The sequence below is a fragment of the Chiloscyllium plagiosum genome, unplaced genomic scaffold (assembly GCF_037043375.1).
Source record: "Chiloscyllium plagiosum isolate Xiang-an unplaced genomic scaffold, Cpla_swu_hap1 HiC_scaffold_31, whole genome shotgun sequence".
In the NCBI taxonomy this organism is placed as follows: domain Eukaryota; kingdom Metazoa; phylum Chordata; class Chondrichthyes; order Orectolobiformes; family Hemiscylliidae; genus Chiloscyllium; species Chiloscyllium plagiosum.
In genome coordinates, this window is record NW_028270169.1 from 62,625,068 (window position 1) to 62,645,795 (window position 20,728).

Consider the following 20,728-nt stretch of genomic DNA (forward strand, 5'->3'; position numbering starts at 1 on the left):
TGAAAAAGAATAGAGAAGGAAAAATGTCTGTGCACTTCATGTATAGTACACTGGGAAGAGGTAAAGGGAAATCTGAGCACGAACTCAAAGAAGAGTAGCTGCATGCAGAAATTTTACTTTTATGATAAAGCTGAAATATCACATTCCTGAAAACATTTGTAATGGTAAATGCAAAGACTGAAGGAGCGAACTTTTCAACTTTTAACATGATGGGCTGAATGGCCTCCTTCTGTGCATTATATGATTCTGTAACAGAAATACCTCAAGAATTTTAGAACTGAGTTATAGAATGCATGGGGCTTTAATAAGGCCAAACAGGAAAGCTGAAATATCACATTCCTGAAAACATTTATACTGGTAAATGCAAAGACTGAAGGAGACAACTTTACAACTTTTATCATCATAATAGCTTGCACTATATAAATCCATTAATTTCTATCTTGATCTAAAACAATCATGACCTTCAAAAGGTATAAGAAAATAACTCAAAGTTGCGGTGAATAATTTTTTTTGTAACAAGTCAGTTTGGTTATTTAAAGACTAATTTTTCAGTTACAAATGGGATACAGTCTGGGTTGTATGAGGTACCCACAAAGTATGATATCATAAAATGTGATGATGTAGTATGCTTTCAAAAAAATGAACTGAAAATCTCATGTTGACACTGACAAGAAAATGAAACAATTGTTTAGAATTTTTTTTATGGTCAATCGTAAATATAGTCATATATTTTACAATGGAAGATTAACAGCAAAGACTGAACCATAACAAAATATGTGTACATGAATATAAGCTATATTCAGAAGTCTTTGGTCAATGTTGGAGCAAATATCTTTATTTCAGTGGAAGAAATAAACTGGCAGAAGACAACACAATCTGGCATCCCTTTCACAGCCAAAACAGTTATCAGATTGATAAACGGGCCGATTATCTATAACAATGACTATTATATATATGTATATTATATACTTCCCTAATCTGAAGGCAATGAATTAACATTTTAAATTTGAGGTGGGGAAAAATCGAATAGGTATAGATTTAATATAATTTGATGGGCTACTTACTGAAATGTAATTTGTAGTAAAATAATTATATTGTAGCTTAACAACCAGAACATTACAAATTTTCCCATGTAACATTTATCCTTAAAAGTCTGAATGAAAATCCAGGACACCATTCTGATTAAAGCTATCTTTTTAATCATAGCAACCAGAGAATTATGTGCCAAATTTGCTCCTAATTCACCCATGCGAGGGAGTAGTTTGGCAGATCATCCATCTTCCTCACTGTATGGTGTCAGAGATGGCAGAAACTCCTGCATGATGAAGATATTTTTACTGAGGTCCATGTCCTTTAACCTATACCAAGGTCAAACATACCACTGCTTGGTTAATGACATTCAATGGGGATTTTTTTTCTGACTTCTGTTATTGCTCATTTCCTTCGGTCAAGAACACAATTGATAAATCTCACGAGTATGTTTTTCTAAATTTTTTTTGTATTTTTAGAAGACAAACTAAAAACAATTGCACTTTGGCAACTGGCCACAAAACGAAGCTGTCTAAAACACCTGAGAATACCCGAATAAGATATTGCTGTGTTGAGTTCTGCCAAACCTGAAACAGGATGTTAATGGGATTTAATAAAGAACAAAATACAGCCATTTACCTTCCTCCTCTTGTATTTTGAACAAATCTAACCTCCCATCTAATTTCTCCTCTTCATTAAAAGTGCATTTGCACTGATGCTACCATTCCTGATGAGGCACTACCATGAATTTCATCAGAACACAGAAGCTTGTGCTCCCTTTTTAGCTCAGTGTTTTATCTGTTAATCAGGAGAGATGGAGTGAGATTGCGTCTGGAGCCCCTAGTTTAAGTCTAGCGTCCATGTTTACCATGTGTTGCTGATCCTTTGTAAAGGGCATTCTGCGTGGCCCAAACAAACTACTTTGCCAAACTTTCCACTAAAAACTCAATCAATGTAATCCTGACTTGCAACAAGTCAATAGACAATAGGTGCGGGAGTAGGCCATTCTTCCCATCGAGCCTGCACCACCATTCATTATGATCATGGCTGATCATCCTCAATCAGTATCCTGTTCCTGCCTTATCTCCATAACCCTTGATTCCACTATCCTTGAGAGCTCTATCCAACTCTTTCTTAAATAAATCCAGAAACTGGGCCTCCACTGCCTTCTGGGGCAGAGCATTCCACACAGCCACCATTCTCTGGGTGAAGAAGTTTCTCCTCATCTCTGTCCTAAATGGCCTACCCCTTATTTTTAAGCTGTGTCCTCTGATTCGGGACTTACCCATCAGCGGACACGTTTCCTGCCTCCATAATGTCCAATCCTTTAATAATCTTATACGTCTCAATCAGATCCCCTCTCAGTCTTCTAAACTCAAGGGTATACAAGCCCAGTCGCTCCAATCTTTCAACACAAGATAGTCCCGCCATTCCAGGAATTGACCTCGTGAACCTACGCTGCACTCCCTCAATAGCCAGAATGTCTTTCCTCAAATTTGGAGACCAGAACTGCACACAATATTCCAAGAGCGGTCTCACCAGGACCCTGTACAGCTACAGAAGAACCTCTTTGCTTCTACACTCAATCCCTCTTGTTATGAAGGCCAGCATGCTATTAGCTTTCTTCACTACCTGCTGTATCTGCATGCTTGCCTTCATTGACTGGTGTACAAGAACACCCAGATCTCTTTGTACTGCCCCTTTACCTAACTTGACTCCATTTAGGTAGTAATCTGCCTTCCTGTTCTTGCCACCAAAGTGGATAACCATACATTTATCCATATTAAACTGCATCTGCCATGCATCTGTCCACTCACCTAACCTGTCCAGGTCACCCTGTAATCTCCTAACATCCTCCTCACATTTCACCCTGCCACCCAGCTTTGTATCATCAGCAAATTTGCTAATGTTACTATTAATACCATCTTCTATATCATTAATATATATTGTAAAAAGCTGCGGTCCCAGCACTGATTCCTGCGGTACCCCACTGGTCACTGCCTGCCATTCCGAAAGGGAGCCGTTTATCACTACTCTTTGTTTCCTGTCAGCTAACAATTTTCAATCCAAGTCAGTAAGTCAATAAGGAAATCAAACTTTTAATAGTCCAGAAAATTTGGTGTCGGGGAGGGGAGGGGAGAGAGGAGAGCAATTTCTACAATTTGGAATACAGAATCATTGGGAACTAGTTCTATTCACTGTTACACGGAAAAGATGAAGCGAGTTTATTAATTTATTCAAGAAGAAAGCATTTGCTAACCAATGGACAGAGGAAAGGTGGAGCAAGGCTCTACTACCTTAAACATATAAAATTAGTTTTACTATCTGTTATTTAGAAGTATTCACATTGTATACAATAAGTAACCAGGGTCTAGCTGTACTGACTTTTCCTCCCTCACTTGGGGTAAAGGGTTCAGTTGGACATACTCAAGATAAATAATTGCTATTTTATAACCACGTGCATTTGTACAATGTTGTTAACATAGTGATTCAGGAAGGTATAAAGAAATTGATGCCAAGCTTAGACAATATTAAGGGTGACAGAAACAAAGACAGAAGATTATGAACAAAGAGGAGAGGGAGTTGATGAAGAAAACTTACTAGCGCGAGTCCTATGTGGTTGAATTCACAGACAATAGGGTAAAAAGTGGAAGGGCTTGAACAATAAGCCAATCGTAGGATCATAGTGCCTATAGTTTTGGTGATATAAACACGTTTTGTATCTTCTTCTACATCCTGCAATGGACATCAACTTGTTGAGGACATTAGCACTGTTGTTAAGTGTAAACACGAACGGTATGCTGATCATAAAATGTCACCAGCACATTACACTGGTTTGATGCCAGTGCTTCCATTTTGGATCTCATCACTTCAGCTATCACTGCACTGCCTAACACATATTCAACAGCAGAAAGGACTGCACATCCCATCCTCTCCAAACCACCTGTGCTATTTAAAGGGCTCATCAATTGCTCTCAGGTTATTTCCTAATCAAACTCCACTGGATTGAACTGTGTTTTGAGAACTGTGCATTTTTCTAATGAAATTTAAAGTTGAATTTGGTGAAGAGTGGTATTGCACATGGTGAAGACTTCGATTCTGAGTTTTGGGCTTCTGCTCGAGTCACTTGTTCCCAATCTTAGCTTCAGCAGTTTCTGACCTCTTTGCCTGCAACATAACAGGAGATTTAGAAGGGCAACACAGAGAAAAATAAGCTGTTGACTGAGGGAGGAACAGGAGAAGGCATTATCCATCGAAAGCCTTCAGGAAAATATTTCCCTTACTTCAACCTGGATGACGTCTGTTGTTTTGGAGTAGGGAAAAGAATAGCACCAGCAGTGGCTGTGAAAGCAGCATGATAACTAATATCCTTACAATGGGATTTGTCTAAGTTGTAGCATGTGACACGTTGACCTGGTCCCAGCTTGCATACCAAAGTTGACTGACATTCCTTATGCCCAGGAGAAGTACATTAGGTTCTCTCAGGCCAGTGAGAAGATGCCAGAGTATGCACATGTACAGTATTATGAGCTTCCCCATTGTAAAGGGTTCCATCACTGGCACATGTCACTTTGTAACCACTGTACCTATATGCTGAAGTATTGCAACCACAAAGGATTCTCATTTGATGTGTAACCATGGTAAACTCATCATACAGGAGAATATCAGGCATCCTTGTGGTGGCTTTTATTCTGCACCATTCCAATGTTCTCTCAGAGTTTGAGTCACCTTGGCAACATGGACATCTAGGGACCACTTGGTCCATGACTTGGATACAAAAGTCAGACATTTATATATTGACAATAATGTTGCTGCACAGAACATCACTGGGCAGATCACTGGGTTGAAGGTGTGCTGCCTGGACCCAGTGTCAAGATCCTGGATCACTCACTGGAGACTATATCACGTAATGTAATTATTTGCAGTATCTTCTTCTTTTCTGACAGCAGAGCACTTGACAACAGAGCTACACCAAGCAAGCTGAGGTGCAGCAGCAGGTGGTGGTAGTGGAAGAAGAGTAGAAGAAAAGAAGGACACTCACAGGACATTCTCTTTCTGGCTGGGTTGTCAGCAGTCACCTCATCTGCAGACACAATGTATTTGAATTATCAGAAAGCACCACACAGGTTAGTTAACTAAATTGTAGCACATGGGATGGGGAAATATAGTAGTCTGGATTCAAGATTAGTTAATGGAATGAAAATAGAGTGTGTAGGAATAAATAGGTGTGACTAATGAGATATTGTAAAGATCAGTGCTGGAGCCTCATCTTTCACAATCTATATGAAAAGATAGATTCTTGATTAGTAGAGGGAATCAAAGGTTATAGGGAAATGGCAGGAAAGTTGTTGTGAGGATTGTCAGATTAACTTTGATCCTTTTGACTGGTGGAGCAGACTCAAGGAGCTGAATAGCCTACTCCTGTTCCTATTACTTATGGTCAATGATTTCGACGTGGAGATTAAATGTGTTATTTCCAAATTTGTAGATGAAACCATTCTAAGTGAGAAATCTGCACTGTGATGATGATAATGATGCAAAGAGAATTCAAGTTAACATGCATGTGCAGCAGGCAATCAGAAGGGCAAACAGTATATTTGCCTCCATCACATGAGGATTTGTATATGATTAAAGATGGCTTGCTTCAATGGTATAGAACCTTGGTGAGACAGCACCTGGAGTACTGGGTGCAGTTCTGGTCTTTTTATCTAAGCATATAGTCTTCACAGAAGATGTATATGGGAGGTTCAAGAGACGATGGGACTGCCTTATGAGGAGAGATTGAGAAGACTGGGCTTGCACTCTCTAGAGTTTCAAAGAATGAGAAATGATCTCATCGAAACTTACAAAATTCTTAAGGGGCTTGACATGGTAGTGTGGAAGCTGTTTTTTTTGCTGGCCTGCTAGTTTGCAGCCATTTTAGTCAGTTATGATATTGCTCTCGCCTGGCTTGGCCCCTTGTCCTGGGTGGCCCCTAGCCTGCTAAAACATTGTGTAACAACCACATAACTTCTGCTTTTCCACATAACTCACAAACCAACCAGATGTTATCAACGGGTGAATGCAGTGTCTGGAGCATGTATTGACTCAAGGTCTGAAAATAATAGCTTGTTATATACAGTCCTGAGAAACTGTCAGCTCGGCATCTGTTGAAATATACAAATCCACGGTGATTGGGGGCACTTTGGAAAGGTGCTCCCCATGATATCATGCAATAAAATTTATCAATGCTCAAGGTCCGAGTCTGAAAATTTCTTCAACAGGCAGAGACAAAAAGGATGGCTCCCATAATTTGGAGGTCAAGAACCAGAGGGCAAAGTCTCACAATCAGAGGCAAGCCATTTAGGATTGAGATCAAGAGGAATTTCTTCACTCAGTTAAGTGGTGAATCTTTGGAATTCTCTACCTCAAGGATCTGTGGAAGCTCAGTCAGTATGTTCAAGACAGAGATAGATAGATTTCAGAATACTGGTAACATTAAGGGAAATGGGAACAGCACAGGAAAATGACAACGAGAAGACAATCAGTTATTATTTGGAATGGTGGTGCAGCTGCAAACAACTGAATGACTTAGTCCTGCTCTTATCTTCCTTTGATTGTGTAACCAACAAACACAACTTTAATACTCAATTGTACAGTCTCACACCTTATTGTCCCTCTGTTCTCTTAGCCACAACATTTCTAAACGAGCCAACCTTTTAAACAAATCATTCAATATTCTGAAGAACATACCAGACTCAAAACGTTAGCATATGTGGAGAAAAATAAAGTTATCAGATCTGCAGAGGTTCTCCAGCATTCTCTTGCGTTTGATTCAATGTTGCACCAAAATCAACTAATCATTCTTGGGCATTCTATTAGTACTTGTTTTTGCTTGGCATAGTGCTCTTATGTTGTGTGATCCCAGTGTGCTTAGTATGACAGATAGGCCATTCAGTTTCAACGGAGTGAACTGCAGGTGGCCTTGCGGGGGACCCATGAGCAGCTCTGGCATTGAGGGTCTAGTTGCAAGCTGCATCATCTGGGCACTGGTGGCAGCAGTCCTGAATAGCTGGCTGGCAGACAGACATTTGTGCAGTAGCAATAATGGGACAAAAAAGTAATCCTTAGTCAGGGCAGAAGGTTCATGTCTCACAGAAACAATGTGACATAGCTCAACATTTAAGAAAACTGTTCAGCTGTTACACAACAAATTGCTGGAATGCTGAGACACCCTGAAAGCCCCATTTGAGCACTGATATCTGCAATCATGATGGCACTGGTCTTAGCCTGCATAGCAGAAAGCTAGCTTGCAAGACACCAAGGTATGACTACATGACTTTAGTCAGAGCTTCTGAAATTGATCTGAGTGGGGAGAGGAAAGATAGACAAAGCAAGCGAAACAGAGGTAGGCAGAGGTGGTGATGGAGGCAACAACTGGGTGTCTCATTTAATAACTTGACATAGACAGATCGAGCCTATATGTTAAGAATTGTGTGTGCTAGTATTTGTAGTGGTGGTCATCGTGAGATCAAGTGACATTGTTTGTTCATCAATACCCTGCTGCTCTTCTTATTTACACTCTTATGGATTTGAAAGGAGAAAGGCACAAAGGTAGGAGTTTGGTGAGGAATGGTGGTGAAGTCAGATGTGCCAGTTTGCCACTGTATTCAGCTTGCATATGAGAAGAAATTATGGATTATGGGGAAAGGAGATGTGTAAAAGAGATGAAGTCAATGGTTCAGTTACAAGGATAGAGCATTTGAGGATGAATTCAGTAAACAAGGCAAATCATTCCTGTGAGGCCATCAAACACGTTCTTACAATGCAATAAGGGTCCCACAGACTATACTATTTTGTATTGACCATATCAACTTGCTGCTCTCGTTGCCTTTGCAACATCTTTCTGAAGGACCTGTTAGTTTCAGTGGAAACTCACACTCCTCTCCAACGCTTGCACTCAGGCCTCCCCTGCTATATCTGAGATACTTGGTAAAATAAAACAAAGAACTGTGGGTGCTGTAAATCTGAAACAAACGTAGTAACTGCTGGAGAAACACAGCAGGTCCGATAGCATCTGTCAAGAGAAAACACAGTCAATGTCTTGGGTTTGGTAACCCTTCATGAGAACACTGTTCTGGGAAACATGGTGCCTCTCACTGCCCCATTGTACCATATTCTTTTCTCCGCAAGGCAGACCCACTTCTCCAGCTATTTTCAACACCTAGTACTGTTAATGTGTTATTCCTCTTTAAGAGATGTAGGAAACCTTTTTAATGTTCTGTTCTGAAATATTAACTGTTTGTTTTTCCATTGAGACTGCTTCACACCAGAAGTTTTCAGAAATTTGATTTTTTTTTCATTTCCAACATTTTAAATATTTTGCATGATCTTTGACAGTTTTAGCTTTGTACAAACTTGTGCCTATGAGGTGTGTAGACAGCTCTTGGTGTTATTGTATAATTTAACGTGCAGCATGGTATTTTCTAGCTGCCTCCATCGTACTGAAACAACACAACTTAATCACGCAGTATGATCCCTGAGTCCAATTTTAAGCCTTATCACCTTTTTCCAATTTGTTTCCTCAATACTCTCTAGTATATTTTTTTACATCACTCAAATAAGCTAACACTGGGTTGAGCATTTGTAATAGTTACCTGAATGCAATTACTACAGGGATGTTTGGTTGAAAATTCAAATAAGTTACACTCAGGATTTTTGCTTCAATGACTTCTTTGCATATTATGGAGCAAATCACTTTTACTGCTCACCAACCACTGATTTTGTTTCTCCCCAACACCCATAAGGGAGATGTAGCTGAAGGTTCACATCTGATGTGAATTTACAACCATTAAATTAACAAAGACTCTGATGTATCACTAGTGGTCATACTCCTACTAGAATACTATTTCAAACCAGCTGCTTTAAAACTTTCCATGTTCTTTCTTTGACCAAATCTCAGAAACCAGTGGATAAGTTCTCTATAATAAACTTGACTGTTTTCATTTTCTGCCTATTTAAAGTTAGGATAAAGTCATTTCTTATTATTGCGAGCATCGAGATGATGGTGTCTGCAAGCATTTTTCACCATGAAATAATTATTGCAACTGACATTTTTACTGCTGGCATGCCACAAGGCACAATGTGCATTTGGAAGAAAAGGAATTATTATAAAGAAACAGAAGAGCATTCAGCAATATGCTGCCAGACATAATCATTGTTCTGGTTACTAAAATGGCAGAGAAGAAATATACAAACACAGAGCTTTTTGTGAATTCCATTGTCATCGATGTTGATTGGCAAAAGTTAGCCCATTTGTTTGTCTTACATTAATCTATTTGTTAATAACTGAGTTCTCAAACATACTAAACACCCCCCTGTCCTTTGAGAACTTTGGTAATATTTCTGCACACAAACCAAACCTTCAAGCTAATAAGAAAGAAAGGCTTTAAATAAAGTGCTTCATGAGCAAACAAGATGCTTTTTCTATGATTAGTATGGTATTACAAGGGTTAAGCCTTTAATTGCATAAATTTGTCAGTTTATTTTACATTTGTGAAAAAAATCCTAATCTTTTTCCTTAAAAATAGTTTCTGCAAGGGATATGACAACACTGATGTTTTCTATAATGCAATGTGATGGATAAATTTCATGAATCTCTTTTAAACTCAGTGAGCAAAAATCAGAGCAGTTAACACTACAATATCTCTATAGACCTGGGGTCTTGCATGGAAACAAGTCCACTATTGTCTGCATAAAGAATGAGAAGGCCCCGATTCTTGTGCCTGAATTCCACTGGTGGTTTAATTGGAAGTACGTTGACTTACAGAACTACTGTCAATACCAGGCCACCACCAAATGCAAAATACAGAGATGTTGGCACTGGTGATAGAGTCATTAGGACACCATCTCCAATAAAGCAACTGCCTGTACCTTTGTAGGTAAACTTGTATGCATACCACAACCTCCACGGTAGATCTGCAGGGAATTTATTACAGCTGACGTGAAAGTCTAGATAAGCAAACACAAACATTTAGTGCCATTAGCAGTGGGAATAACCAGATAGAAGTTTGTTTGCAAATGCCAGGTTTCTTCTAACTACAAATTCTCAAAATTAACATCAAATAAGCTCAAAAATAGTACATTATTCACTTTTATCATAATCTTTTCAGGATGAAGTAATTTCTTACCATTAATTGTTTAGCTGTGTTAACATTTAAAATAGTTATTCTCTTGCCAGTTATGAAAACGATTTAAGATTTATAGCAGTTTACTTTCTGTGTTAAAAACCAAAAGAACTGCGGATGCTGTAAATCAGAAACAAAAACAGAACTTGCTGGAAAAGCACAGAAGGTCAGGCAGCACCTGCGAAGAGAAACCAGAGTTAATGTTTTGGGTCCAGTGTGTTCTAAGGAAGGGTCACTTGACCCAAAACATTAACTCTGGTTTCTCTTCACGGATATTGCCAGACCTGCAGCGTTCTCAGCAATCTCTGTTTTTGTTACCTGCTGCATTGCTTGATTCACACAGTCTCTATTAGTCACCTTTTATTCCAGGTTCCTGCCAGGTATGTAGCTAGAATCCTTGGCACACAGCAGACATCATTAGATGTCTGCACAGCCTGTATATGCCAAAGTTACTGGCTTTGGGAAGAAATAATTCCAAAAATGCTATACAACTTTAACGGGTTGACTTAATTTACATTGTGCTGCATAACAGAAAAACAATTATAAATAGAAAAGGTTTTATAGTAAAAAGATTATTGATTTGGCTTAATTTTCTTGTATGTGAGTGCTATTACTTCAGATGAAGCATCTCTGTTGTCCAACAAAGCTTTGTTAGCTACACTACGTTGTAAAAAAAGGACTCAAGTTGAAATGATGCATTTCACAACCCACAAAATCTTAAGGCCAATGAAATTATTTTGATAATATAGGAAAACACAGCAGCTATTTACATAAAGCTGTTTACTCAAAAGCTTTAATAAAAATCTTGGGTTTTTAGTGCTGGTTTTCTGAACCAAGCATTAATCGTGTTGGTTAGGAAGATCACACCTTGGTTTAACATTGCAAGCAAAACAGACAACACCCTTGACAATGCATCACTCCCTCAATGACAGTCTGGATTACATCCTCAAATCCCTTGAGTATGGCTAAAACCTTCTGACTCAGAGGTGAGACTTTACCACCAACATTAAACCAACACTGGACATGTTTCTCAAGATAAATCCCAGTTAATCTTCTCTCAAAAGTTATTCCTTTCACAAGTTTAAAGTTTACAATATTATTTCAGTTTTGCAAAAGACAGGAAATTTATTCAAACACATGGGTGCGATATTTCTGAATCAGGCAGGAGATAGTGTAGAGAAATTGGTGCTGGCAAACTGCTACTTGGGATCTGTTAAGTATCCACCTTGTTTATTCACACTGAAATTGTCAAAGTGGAGCTGAGTGCTTCACGCCCAATATATATTCCTAGGTTACAATAGTTGTGACTTCAAGAAAATGTAATTGTGCTCCCAAAATATTACTGCCATTGCTCTCCTCAGTGAATGAAGTCACACAGAGGGAGAGAACGCTATGTCTAAGCAATCTTGGTGAGTCATGACACCATAATTTTGCCTACAAATATTTCAACCACACCTATTGCTCTGTGTGCTGGACTCCACCTTGGTTGATGATGGGGATCCATGAAGTATTTCTCTTTGTCAGCTGCTGCCTGTTTACTAACGTACTTGGCTGGTTGAGATAGCCTGAAGAGTTTTTTCTCCAGATTGTTTGTTTTAAGACTGTTTGGCCGGAACTACAGCTCTTGTCTTTGGTACTTAACATGCAGGGAACCCTAGGCAGCACATTAACCAGATTGTAAGGTTATTTTAAGGTATGCTTAATGCTCGTCTTGGCACACCCCGTAATACTCAGCATTGGTCTCACTATTTAGTGGAAAGCGAGAAGCAAAAGTGTGGTGATGGCTTGCAGGACACATAAGCATTTCGTTTGGTTTACTGGATCCACCCTTTGACTGTGCGACTCCAAAATAATGGAGTCATCCCACACAATAGAGTGTATCCTTGATATGGAAGCCTGATAATGTCTGCAAGACATCACCTGACACAAGGCCTCAAAGTCCTCAAGGATTCGGTAACCTCAAGTCACTGCTAGTGGACATCAAAGCTCCTGAGGCACAGTACAATGTTTCTTTCAGAGCTTTCTCCAAATAATGTTCACAGAATTGTATGGTATAAGTTACACTGTAGGAGATATTTGGCCTATTCACTGGCTCTAAACATTACCAAGAGCCAATCTCCTCTTTTGACCCAAATCTCTGCACACTATTTCCATCCAAATAATTATCTGATGCCTTCTTGAATGCCTCAATGGAACTTGCCTCTACAACATTTACAGGCAGTGTATTTCACTGAGTTCACTACTTATTAAATGAAAACATATTTCTCACATTATTATTGCTTCTTTTGCATATCACTTTAAATCTGTGCCCTCTCATTCTTATTCCTTTTATGAGTGGGAACCCAGTCTATCCAGCCCACTAATGACTTTGAAAACATCTACCAAATCTCCTCTTGGCGTTCCTCTCTCCAAGGAGACCAGGCCGAACTTCCTCATCACTGAAATTTCTAATTTCTGAACCATTCTTGTAAATTGCTTCTGCATTCTCTGCAACGTATTCACATCTTTCCCATAATATTGTGGCCATAACTGCACACAATACCCCAGCTAAGGTCTACATGTACTTATGTTCAACATCACCTCCTTGCTCTTATATTCTATGCTCCTATTAATAAAGTCGAGGATACTCCATGCTTTACTTACTGCTCTCCATCTGTCCTACAACCTTCAATGATCCGTGCACATATATTCCCAGATCCTGCTGCTCCTGCATCCCCTTTAGAATTGTACCCTCCATTTTATATTATCTTTCAATGTTCTTCCATCTCCTCTCATTTCTCTACATTGAACTTCATCAGCCTGTCCACCCACTCCAACTTGTCACAGTCCTTTTGGAGCTCCACACAGTGGACAAGTCTTCCAAGTTTCATGTCATCTGCAAATTTTGAAACTGTCCCCTGCACACCAAGATCTAAATCGTTAATGTACATTAAGAAACGCATGTCAAACGGAAAATGGGGAACTATGTTTTATAAACTCTTCTCCAGACTGAAAAGTATTGAATGACATTACTCTCTGTTTCTTATTACTCCCCTAATTTTGTATTCACTTTGCTACTGTTCAACAGGGAAGAATACCATTCTATCACTTAGGGAGGCAGTCAACGATAATCAGCAGGTGTCGTTGACTGTATTTGACCTGAGACCACAATGCTAATTTAAATTAATACTCAGGAAACTTAATGCCACATCCACCGAATGTTTAACTTTAATGTATCCCCACTTGCAGTGGTTTTGTCATATCAATTAAACAGTGAGTTTTTCCTGTTGATTGACACTAAGACACATTTGAGGGCATTAGAAGCTATTGGTGATATTTGGCTCCTATAAATGAGCAACATTTACAAGTCAGTTGGATTTTAAAAGCAGATTACTTCTGGTGTCAGCTCATACACTACTTGTTTTCTTGAATTTAATTTCACAACCCTCCGAGATGGGATCTGGCCCTCAACCTCACAACCATCTTCACAATAAGAACAGTATGCCTCTCCTTATAATTACATACATCATTGTTTGAACAATTGTACAAGTTGTTATAATCCAACTAATGTTATTAGTGGACACGTCAGGTTCAGGGCTGAAATTGGTTCATTTTTAATTTTTGATTTTAATGAGGTGGTCTCTCATTGAAACACCAAATTCGCAATGTTGCGAATTTGGTTTTAACAATAAAACAGAGGCTTATTATGCAAAAGAAATGAAGATAAATTTATGAACTTATTTATATACAGTACACATTTATAGATTTTGAAACAGTCAAAATATGATCCTATTAATCTGAACAACATACCACTATAGTACTCAGACACCAGAAAGACAACTCCTTCTGATCTCAAGTAAGTTTTAACTTAGCTGTGACTTTAATTCCTGTCTGTGAGAATCTGATAGCCTCATTCTTGTGTTTGTCCTATAACTAAATCTAACATTTCTTAGCTTCAAATGACTGCTCCAGGGTTTTTACCAAATATTTCTAGTCTGGAATTTTTAAACTAAACATCTTGGACCAAGGTAACCTATTTTTATAATTCTAAGCTATCTTCTCCTTTTCTCAGGGGCAGCTACTTTACACCTCCAGGTAGAGTCAAAGTACCTTGTAGAACTGCCCAAACTGTATTGTAAAAAGGAACTTCTTTTGTTTGAGATGGGTGTTTCCCTAAGCCCAGAAAAACACTTCAGAATCTGCTATCTGACTGCTTAATGTACTACACGGTTTACCTTGTTCATTCGTAAACTCTCCCAATATAAACAAAATTTCCATTAGCCTCCAAAACACACACACAAAGACCTTTTTTTTAAAAAAAGACATCACTATGGCTACAAAAATACTTAGAAGTTAATAATTAAACTTGTTTAGACACATAAAAATACATGTAGCACTAGTTCAGAATTAAAAAATTGAAATTGAAATATAATTATAAAAATATATAATCACACACCGGACATCACTAAGTAAAATAGGTATAAATTATATGTGACAAAAGGAGAACATAAAGCATGTAATATGTGTTTATCAGCTTTGATGCTGCCCTACCCTTGTATAATTTTACTCAGATAGTGATAATTGCAAACCAGATTGTTTGAAATTCACCTCATGAAAATTCATAATACTCTTTTGGTAGTGCAGAAGTTAAGAATTGCTGAAAAAAGACAGAGTGCTGAATATTTTCATCTTGCACTCATCAACACAATTTACAAGAAATACCAATCCAGCAGTAACATGACTGACAAATAAATGTTTAAACTGTTTAAATTTTAAACTAGGCAGGTTAACTCTGTGGGGTAAAAACAATGACTGCAGATGCTGGAAACCAGATTCTGGATCAGTGGTGCTGGAAGAGCACAGCAATTCAGGCAGCATCTGAGGACAGGCAAACTCTGATTAGTCAAGGTATTCCCCTGAGAAATGAATTACAGATTTACAGTCACCTATTTTGCTGACTTAAAACAGGCACAGTGTGTGTATACTTTCTTTCTATATGCAAAGAACAGTGTATTAATACTCATAGCTTCCAGGATATGCAAGCCTAAATGAAAATTCCAAATTGGTTGTTAGCATAAATCTTTACAGTCAGGATTACTTAGCAAATGCTGTCCAATTGTAAGAATTATATGTAATGTTGGACACTGAGTTGCGAATTCTGCAAGTGTTGGCTGGCTGGGTATAGTCAGTAACTTTCTGGGTCTGAACAGCTTAAGGAATATGCTGTTTGGTATGATCCATTAGTCTTTGGGACGTAAGGCCTACATGTCTAGCATCACACCAGCAGTAAAATTCAAATACCACATTCGAGAGCTAAGCAAAATGTCCTTTTGGCTTGACTAGCGTGTCCTGGCACCATTATCCTGCCTGGTCTAAAATTTAAGCACTTGGCCTTTGATTATCAATCTACTCGTCCTCAACTGCAACACCTCTACTAATCATAGGCCACCTGCCAATCAATAAGCACTTTCTCCGAAAGGTTGTTTTTTCTTTAAACAGGTATTCGTTGTGAATTGTCCTGATGAAAAGCTTCAACAACTTGTCTTTTTTCAGCAACAATAAAATTCATAATCTTTGGCATCAGACTACATCTAGTGCAGTGCCACCATAAAAAATTAATTTAGCATTTGATTTTAGATTAAGAAGTTGGGTTTGCTGAACTCTGTTAGAGCAATAGCTAAACAAAACAGCAACAAATCAGGAGCAATGGCTCTGCATTAAGAAAGAATGATTGGTCAGGATTCTGATTCCAATGGTAGCTGCAGGAACCTCTTCCAGAAGTGCATGTATATGAACAGAACAGGATCTGGCTGCAATGTCCTCTCCTGTCATCATCTGCTGAAATTCACACAAGAATGATAAGGCAGTCAGGAAAGGTATTGTCGAGCATCTGGTATCAATGCAATGATATAACAGTAAGGGAGTTATTGCCTTCAAGAGAGGAAGCATGCCATAAAATTGCAGGGAAACGTGCTGGGCAGAATGAATTTAAAAAATCATTAGGCAACCTGTCTAGAGTAAGCACAATACCAGATGCCTTCTTAAGTCTATTATGGGCATATTACATTTCTGAACACATAATTTACATAAAGTTCTTGGCAATGTTGTCCCTATAGGTCATTATAAAACACTCCTGTAGTTAATTTTGATCAAACATTTATAAAATGAAGATACTTTATGCAAACCAAAAACAGCAGTGAGTAAAAGCAATTTATCATCTCTTTGCCTCACTGATCACATTATCAGTACACTCTTCCACTGCATTCATCATGCAATCGGACGATTATTTGCATATTAATCAGGCATCCAACCATAAAGGACTGCATGCCAGCCAAATGCTGTGCTATCTCTGGAGGAACATTCAGTAATTATCATGTATCAGTGTTATGATGTGGTAATTGATTACAACATCTTTCTCTGCGCCTGGGGAGTCCTCAAACTCGCCCACCTCTAGGCATCACGGTGTAAGTCTAAATTCTTCATTCAACCACACAAACAAGGATGAGTTACAAAAAAAAAGATAGGTGACCTTTACAGCAAGCTAGCAACTGCATAGCAGAATTTTTTTTTTAACTTTAACAGTAAAGATACAAATAACTGGGCTATCATGTGTGAAATAAATATTGATTTAAACTAAAACACTATAAATAGTAATATGAGAGATTAGTCATCAATTATTTAATAGTGGAAAATGTTGCACTTGCATAATTTCAAGGTCTAGTGCTATCATTGTGTCCCAATTTGCAGTCTTGAAGCAAAAAGAGCAACACTGGTTAAAGCAGTCAAACATATCGTAATATTGAAGCCAAAGAATGCTTGAACATGAATGCACTTTCAAAATGCTCCATAATTCAAGGTACTGACTTTGCCACATCTTAGAGGGAATCGAGGAAACTCTTCAAATCCATGAAAACAGAGGAGTGGAATGAAAGGAGAATTTGGAAGGTGTTCCAAATGGAGTAATGCAGTTGTAGATAGTAGATGGGTACTATGTAGGTGCCCACTCACCCAACTGGGAAATATTACGTGACACCAAGGGAGTTCAAATGGTTGCTTTGGTGGTGGTGGTTGGGGGGAATAGGTGCGTGAAAAGCGATAATGACATGATCATAAATGCCTCAGTGAATCATGACTAAAGAAAACAAATATTTAGTTTTTGCTGTTTTTATATAAATATGTAACTTACCTCCATCAACCTAATTGCTTTATTGTGATAGATTTTTGAAATGTTCAAGTTGAAAAGAATTTGTTTTTGATGGTCATTGATGCGATGAATTCTTCATATTAAATCTTTAACTTAACTGTATGTAGTATTTTATGTTCCATCATTTTCTTCAGACACTATTGACGTTAGTGCAATGCAACTGTTTTAAGGGGATTTTTTTTAATTACCTTCATGTAATTTACATTTACTTACTGGCACTTTAGTGCTTTTTGAAGGGATTTGCTCACATATTAATTTACCCTGAAGAGAAACTATAGATTAATTTTGTCTTTCTGATATGAAATGGCAAAAAAGGAGCTTCTTATACTTTTATTAAAAAGGGATTAAGTTTTATGAATCCCTAAAGCAAGACAAATTATTCAGAGTAATACCAATGCCTTTAACAATACCAATTCTAATTAGGCACTTTCTGCTGCGTTAATGCTTTATACAGCTCCTCTGGGTATTCCCATTACCAGGCAATGCAGTGCTAGCGCATAGAGGAATGACGAATGATATCTGGGGACAAACTAAACAAACATAAAATTCAGGCTCCCTGTGGGTCACTGCAGCTGCATCTTAAAATTGAGTTCAGCAGGTCAGGATCTAGTTCACTGAACAGCCTAAATAACATAGATACCTCACTGCACGGTTGAATCTTAGCGACTAAGAAATAACTTCTTCCTATTGTGTTAGATATTAATAGCCTTTTTCATTATCACGGTTTTATTCTTACTACAAATTGAACATTTTTTTCAAACATTCTTCAACAGTAAGTATATTGGAAGAAGTGTTAGAAATGTAATTACTAATACAGATGTTATACTAAGGTACTATGTGTGACTGATCTGCATAAGCATTTGAAATCGCTTTCTCATATGTACAGTTTAAAACCCATTTCATTTCACAGCCTTACCATTCTAACTAATCATAAATTAAATTGGAATTACCTTGCAACGTATTGTTCAAGATAATTAAATCTATGCATTTTTGTGGCAAACATTGCCATTTCACTATCCAAGACAACTCCCCAACCTTGAGGGAGGTTACCCCGTCTTATTAAAAATGAGAATCATTCAGATGTTCTCTTGAAACAGTAGTCAAAGCACAGACGGTAAAGTAGCAGGCAGGTTTCTAGAATTTCCCCACTATGAAGGGGAATAAACCAGAGGGAAAAGCATTTCAAGCACTCTCACACACTTAGTCCTGCTAACTATGGTGCAGCACTGGGATAGACCAAGCACAGCATCAATCCTGGATATCCAATGGAGAAAAGAAAAACAAAATTAAAGTTGTTAAGTTGGGGGGAGGGGTGATGGAGAAATAATTAACCTTCCACTGTTAAAATACTCTGGGAAGAACAAAGAAAAGGAATGCAAATCAGTTCCTGTTCTATGTTCCATCAGAGGATTATTAAATTTATTGAAGCATAAAGCTGCTATACCCAATTCAACATAAAGATCTAGTGTGCAGTATACTTCTAATATATTAAAGTTTCAGAAGCTTTCCCGGAAAGTGGAGATGGACTCTGTTTCACACATCAATTGCTTTTTAAAAACAGGTATGAAAATGCCTGTAAGCAAGATTCCTCAGAACAAATGTGCAACATATAATACAATATAGGTTCATTTGAAAATACAGACTCAGGAAGGGAATTCTTTTATATCTACCTGAGCAGACAGTTGACAATATTTCATTCAAAAGACAGGAAAGGAATTGCAAGTGAAACCATAATTGGAAAAATTAAGGGTGTTAAGAGGAACATACAGCAGACTCAAGTTGTAGGGATCTGCAGTGCTGGGGTCAGGAAGTTGTGTGTGGATGGAAAAAAAAATAATGAAATTGCTCGCGATTCAGACTCAGTGAAGGTCAGTTGATCATGAGAGTAATAAGGAACCTATTGTAGGTAAGGATGCAACTGATGGCAACATGGACAATTTGTAATTTTTGAAGAACAATTCCGTTTTGAAGATCGGTTTATGAGTATTCTGTTCCTTGACTTCTTGTTGCTTTGGCAGAAATGTTATCTATCATTATCAAAGTCAAAATATCTTAAAGAGTCAAATCATGCTCGCCTCAATGTTTTAAAGACTTCAAACTGTAACAGTTCATCATGATTGTGTAAAACCTCCAACCTTCTCATTGATTATATGTCAGATGTTTCCAACTGAAAAACTATCCACTATTCAATGATCGCGACAATGTTTGAAGAATGAACTGATACAATCAGAAAGTGTTGTTGCAATGCTCACTATATACGACAATTCTTAAAAGCAGGACATAACAAACAGAGGAGCAGCACATTTTCCATTTTTTTCTTGCTAGCAATCGTTTATCAGTATTGTCAGTGGAGCAAATGTACCTGAGATACTAAAGCCCGAGACCAAATGTCTAGGGTTTAATTCAACTTAGACTCTTGAGTTAGTTATATATGATGCCGTGGTATTTTGGCACCCTGTTAAAGATTTAGTACCTATCGCTTTATTGAGAATTACCACTCCCATCTCATAACTAAGAAACACTGAAGTCATTTATAACACAGAAACAATATTCAACAGTTCAGAAATAGACCAGTACTACACCAGTCTCCAACAGCCTCCTAGCTTAATACTGCTCTCTGACCTGCAATCATAATATCCAACAATTTTTTAAAAATCAAACAACTCTCACTTCCTTTTTAATCAGTACATATGTAAATTACTACAGTAGTGGTTGTGACAGAGAATACTGATCCACTAAATTCTAAGTTTTTTGTTTGCAAACTATCAATTTTTACCTTCAATTCTTGTTTCAAGGTTGTGTAATTTATGCCCTTTTGATACTATCTCATTGACAACTTAAAAGATAAATGCAATATTTGCTATAGGTCATGGTGTAGAAGTCTATCTTTAAAGCTTCAGAAATCCTTCAGGAAATAGGGGTTGTCCTATACCCCAAGTATAACATGTCTCAAATCATGATTTGGACTTCGGGACAGGCAGCAGTGAAAAGTGGCCGAGCACAGGCTGATAGCTAAGTTCGGTACCCATAGGGAGGGCCTCAACAGGGACCTTGGATTCATGTCACATTACAGGTGACCACCATTGCACTACACACACACACAGGCACACACACGTACTCCCACACCCACACAGGCATTCTCTCAGAGACTTAGACCACTCTACACTCATGAGCACACACATACACTCTCTCTCACAGACACTCACAACCCCCCACCCCAGATACACACACACACAGCCAAAGACCCACATGCACACATATATTTTGTGGGGTGAACTTGTACTTTCAGGGTTACATTGTACTTTGCTCAAAAACTGCATGCATTCATGTAAAACTCTGTTATCTCACT

At 38.1% G+C, this 20,728-nt stretch overlaps 1 protein-coding gene across 6 annotated transcripts in view; it reads right to left on the reverse strand.

Annotated features, from left to right (window-relative positions):
• The window catches only part of LOC122564179 (protein CASP-like), a 632,323-nt gene that overhangs the window by 113,006 nt on the left and 498,589 nt on the right, over nucleotides 1-20,728 (reverse strand). The window lies entirely within an intron of this gene.